Here is a 6,129-nt window from a genome sequence, read left to right as displayed (position 1 = left end):
AAAAAACAACCTTTCGTAGAAATGGTATAGAATTCTTGAAAATCAATATGTTTCGATCGAAGAACTCTGATTATCTTCGAAGCCTTTCAATGATAATACGCAATCAATTATTTAATTAATTTACGATTTTTGACGATTTTTTATTGGTCCCCCTTTTGCATTTTTCGGGGTTTTTGTGGGCTTTTGGCGGACCTATAAATGATAATTGCGATGAAAAAGTGGTTAAATAAACAATTGGATATTATTACTGGGAATCTTCTGCAGATAAACAGAGTTTTCCGATAGAAAAATATTGATTTTTAAGAATTCTATACCATTTCTATGAAAAGTTTTTCCTCCCCATATAAAATACATGGAAAACTTTGGGCGCTTTGAGCGACCTCAAAATATTTTTTGATTTCTAAATAAAAAAATTATAGTTTAAAAAACTAAAACCTCCCTATTATAATTGCCATTCGTACTGTCATCAGGTATGTAACTTGAGAATAGAAATCGCTGCATCTTTTAGGCGCATCAATATTACATACGTTGTTACATCCCGAGCTAATAAAAGGAAGGTAATAATAAAAATAGGGGTATATTTTTTCGGTATAGAACAATCCTAGGGGGTGAGAGCATAAAAATTTCGACTTTACTTTTTCACCTGCATTTTTGGATCACCCGAGTGTATATATCCTAGTGGTTGTTGCTGTTGGTTGCTATTGGTTGCTGAAGCTCTCCTTTAGCGCGCGAATAAATGCCAGTGGCACTGACATTAGGTAGTTAGTTAGAAAAACTCGCAGAAACAAAGCGCACTTTACTACACCCAGCTTTAGTCACCTGACCAGTGTTGCCATTTTGGTGCTTTTGGAACTAGATTTAGCTCTTTATTTTGCTATTTAGCTACGAAAATGGGGTTTTACCTCCTAGCTCTTTTTTTTAGCTCTTTTTAAATTTATCTAGCACTTTTTTAGCTCCAGAAAGTTTTAGTTGTATTTGGTATATATAAGCCAAACTAAAGCGTTGATAAAATGGAAAATTTCGGGATGTAGCGTATAAACTCTTGGATCTAGGTTACAGAATTCAAAAATTAATTAAAATAAAATCCTTTTTATGATAGCGCCGATTCTGTTTTGCCTTACTAATTTTACCTTTAAGGAGAGCTGGAAGTAAAACTTTCCAGAAAAATTTGGCGAAAAAATTACTCAATTCAAATATCTGAGCAATAGAATTCGAAATATATGCACTTTATTTGGGTTTTAAAACATTTTTGCAGCACTTAAACTTATAAAATTCGTTGTTTTTATTAGAATTGCCGAAAATGTAAAAACAACCTTACGTCAATAAATGCTCAACCTTAAAAAAATTTAGCTCCAAACGAAATTTTTCCCTGGCAACACTGGACCTGACCAGTGGCTGGCGCATTGCAAGCGGTAGGGATTATGGCGACGGCCACAGCGATAGTGACAAAATACCAACGTCAACGGTTATAATGCTGGCAACCTGTTTTTCTTACCTTGCTAGCTGCATTGTTTCAGTTCTTCATTGTTCGTTTGGCGTCGAACTCACATTGATGTTGCGGTTGGACTTACAAACATATATACATACATACAATCAGCGTCAAAAATATGAATACTCCGACTGTTCTTTATTTATATTCTCCGTAACAATATTTTGTTTTTTTAATATTTATAAACAAAAATATTTATTCTACAGCAAAAAGCAGCAGAATCAATTTTGTCAATTTCATATACAACTTGGGAAAATACAAGAAATACAAAAAAAAAATTTCTTAAAAATATTCTACTTTTCAATTCGATTTCTTAGAATTTTTAGTATGCAGTTTTGTAGCCTATTAAATTTAAGTTAGGGTGCACGTTTCAAGTCTATAAAAATTAGCGTTGATTTTGGAAATATTTTTTTTTGTCGAGGGTGTTACGCATTTTCTTCCACATAAAAATAGATTTGGTTTTTCTAACAGCCAATTTTGAGGAAAGCAATTTAACTGAAAAGTGATTTTCATTTTTTAAATGTTATATGGAAATTGACAGAAAATAAAAAAATTATTTTTCATTTAAATTTCTGGTGAAACCGGCTATAAGAAACCGAATTGAAAAGTTGAAAATTTTGATGAAAATATTTTGGCATTGCGAAAATTTTCTCGAGTTGTGTATGAAATTGAAAAAATGATTCTGCTAGTTTTTGTTGTACAATGAACTATATTTTTATAAAAATAAAAAAAAATTGGTATGGAAAACATCAATAAAGAAAATCGTCAAAACGTAAGGGTACTCATATTTTTGACGCTGACTGTATGTATGCACGTACAATAGCACAGGGTAGGCCACTGCTGTTAGTATTGTTGTGAAAATTGGTGTTCTACAGATTCCGTACATGCAAGCTGGACTTAATTAAGTTTCACTACACACACACAAATGTCTGCTCTAAGCGCGCTCATTTTGTGGCATTTCAAAGAATTCGAAATTGACTTGAGGGAATTTCTGTTAAAAGTGTTTAGTTAGTTTGAGGTAGAAAGTTCTGAGAATACAAGCAGATATACAAGCTTATTATTAATTTGAAAATAGATGCGAAATTTAATTACATTTTGCAACGCACAAAAAAATTATGTAGAAAACAGAGACAACAATTGTTTAAAGCAGAGTGAAATTGGAACTTGCTAATCATCTGGCTGGTAATGCAAATGCTTAATCGAGGTATTTTCTTAATAATCCTGTAGTTCTTTTCATAATGTATCGGTAGGAATACAAACAATCATTTCGATCAAAATGATTCATGATTTAAATAAATAAGAAATCGATGATGCTATGTATCGATTAATATGTTGATAATTGACGCAAATATCGAGAAAGATGCCGATCATCATAAATTTATCGATAATGATGTATCGATATATAAAGATAATGGTACCAATAACAAACATGGGCTTGTCAGTAAACCCACTGAAGTCCACCATTGCCACCTTTACCAAAAGAATGAGATGCAACTTCACTATATTCACATTGGAAGAGACAAAAATTGGGTTCTCAGAAGAGGCGAAGTATCATCTCCACTGACTAGTGTGCGTAGCCATCATAGGAGCTAAGCGTACCTGTCCAACGGATGCTATTGGTGGCAATACAGGCATTCATCCTTTGCCTATTCTATTTTAGCGCATGAAATGTGGAGATCTTTGGGATCATTTGAACGTTCTCAAGCCTTTCCTGGATTATTCCGCTATCAAGCTCAGGGACATCATGCTACCAAATTTATTATTCTACAAACCCTACCTAAAATCAAAGGTCGAATTCCTGAAATGATTTACGAAGAGTCCGAAGTATGGTATACTGACGGATCGTAGACGGACAACGGGAGTACAGGCGCAGGCGTACTTGGACCAAGATTCCAGAAAAGTTTATCCATATCCCAGGCGGAAATGTCGCAATCGCGGACTGTGTTTGCGAATTTCTTCATAGAAGGACATATGACGCCCGAATAAATATTATGTCGCGTATTCAGGCAGTTTTAAAGCCCTAGTCGGCAGCTGTAAAACTCTTTTGAACCATCTGTGAGCCCACAATAGAGTAACACTGTGGTGCGTCCCGGGACATAAAGAGTTTGAAGGCAACGACGGGGCTCACTGTCTTGCAGAGATGGACGCCAAATGCGATTACATGATCCGAGCCTTTTTGTGGTACATTTAAAGGATACACTGCACAACTACTTAGGATCTTGGAAGAATTTCGGATTGCTGCCCACTGTCGGAAATAAAAGGGAATGAGACAGAGAGATCCATAACTCCTTTCGGTAGTAACTCCGAAAGACTCCTTAAACTTAGCCGAGAGGGTCTTAGAACTCTTGTTGGCTACCTGTCAGGGCAATGCAAGTTAAAGTACCATTTGAATTAAAGGTTTTGTGGGCTGGTGGCGGAAACCTCAGAGCATATTCTATGTGGCTGCTCGAGCATCATGACTACGAGAGAATTGTTTAGGTCGCATCCAGAGTATTCCCGCCGTGTACAAGTCTGCACAGTAAAAAAAATTATCATACGGAGTTTATTTGTTTTTGTTGTATTAGCTGTGTAAAAGTTATGCTAAATGTTTTGTTAAATGCGTGTGTAATAATATTGACATTACAAAAAAAAAAATAAATTTAAACTAAAAAAATTGGTTGTTTTTGGTGGGAAAACAAATTTATCCGTGGCCACACTGGCTAAAACCGTACATCGTTTTGGATTTAGCTCAAAAAGGCATGCCAATCATATTTGTGAGCGCCCCAGTTTTCATTGTCCCCCGTGGATGCCAATCGAATAATCTTTTCGTCGGAGTATCATCAGCAAAGCAAACGCAGTCGCTGTAATTTTATGCACTTTACTATATCCTTTTTGTTATAAGTAAGAAGTTCAATTATTCGCCTTTTTAGAAAACCGCTTGTTGAGTTATTCGGAAAACGGCTGTTTGAAAATCACCGGTTCACCATTTTCAAATTAAAGAAAAAATTGATAAGGCGGTTTAATTAACCCACTTCCAAAAAAAGGAGGTTATCAGCTTGTCGGAATATTTTTTATTCTTATTTTATTTTTTTTATGTATGTTACCGCATAACTTTCGACCACGTCAACCGATTTCGATAATTTGCATCGGAATGATAGTGTCTTAGAGGTGGTCCCATACTAATCTGGTTAAGATCCTATCAGTGGATCATAAGATATATACATACATATATATATATTTTTTTAATATCAGAATTGAAGTCGCTTTCTTTTTGCTAAAAATGACTTCTTTTATATATATTTTCTCTACAGTAACACTTACTGTTAGTCAGAAGTAATGACCAGAATAACAATATGACTGCTAGAAGTAAGTATAGCTTTAATTTAGTAATCAATTGCGCAAAATAAGTTCGATGTATTTTGGATTATAAATAAAACAGAAAGAAATGAGTGTACAAATTCAACCTTGATGATGTTCACCGAGTTTAACAACATTATGTCGCTAAAACGACAATCCTTTATTTAAAAAATCAAGCATTTAGAACCGACTGCCCTAGGAATGAAAATACACCATCCGCTGAACCAGGCCAACTAAACGAAATGAGTTGAAGAGCTCGAGTTGCTTCTTGAGGCTCGCGATAATTTGACAAAACCCCATTTTATATGGAAGCTAGTTAAACTGTTCAGTCTAATTTGAATATCACATCTGCCAATTTAACATCCCTATGTCTACGGCCCAAACCCGTCAAATCTGGCCTTTCCTGAGCCTGCCATTAGATGAGAATAACATGAGACAACATGTGATCGATTTACTGATTTAGACAGAGCTTAGTAAGGTGCTACAATAGAAAATCAAAGAAAAAAAAACAACGAAAGATTTTCGTTCGATTTCCCTTTTAATTTTTAAGCAATTTTCTGCAGTAGAAAAATTGTCAAGTATTCAGATATGAACAGCTGAGTAGACCTATCTCGGCAGACGGTTCGAAAATGCCCTATCTCAGAAAATGGCTCAAGAAAATTCTACTTCAAAATTAGGGTTAAAGAACGCCCTATTTTAGAATTTTGCTGAAGACTGCCCTAACAAATGGTTCAAAAAAGCCTTATCTCAGCTGCCGATATATGAGTTTACATTGAGATAGGGCATTCTTGAACCATTTGCTGGGTTATGGCGTTCTTCAATCAATTTCCGAGATAGGGCGTTATTCAACAAAATTTTGAAATAGGGTGTTCTTGAAAAATTTGCTGAGATAGGGTGTTTTCGAACCGGCTGCCAAGAAAGCTCCCTCTTCCACTCAGCCGTAGATATAAAATTAATAAAAACAATGTACGTACTCCTATATTCAATAAAATAAATATCTTGAGAATTTAGATTCTGGTTTGTAAATAAACTAGTTGATTAAATTCCGGTTGATTAAAATCCAGTTTACGCGGTGTTCGAAAAATCAAGATTTCAAATAAAAAAGGCCTAACAATTTGAAAACTTAGTCATTTACCCTAGCTCTGAGGCTCCTACAGTTTGTGCTTACATCTTCTGCGGCATTTAGCTTCCTCCGTGAAAAGATATTGAGAAGAGGTTTACCCGTCACGGTGGGCAGGAAGCAAAGATAGGTTGCACAAAAATGTCGACAAAAACTGAAAGCAGGGTTGTATTTGTTGATATTT

Source organism: Rhagoletis pomonella, unplaced genomic scaffold, assembly GCF_013731165.1.
Source record: "Rhagoletis pomonella isolate Grant_MI unplaced genomic scaffold, Rhpom_1.0 Rhpom_scaffold_00001, whole genome shotgun sequence".
Lineage (NCBI taxonomy): Eukaryota > Metazoa > Arthropoda > Insecta > Diptera > Tephritidae > Rhagoletis > Rhagoletis pomonella.
Note: the sequence above shows the minus strand (reverse complement) of the source record.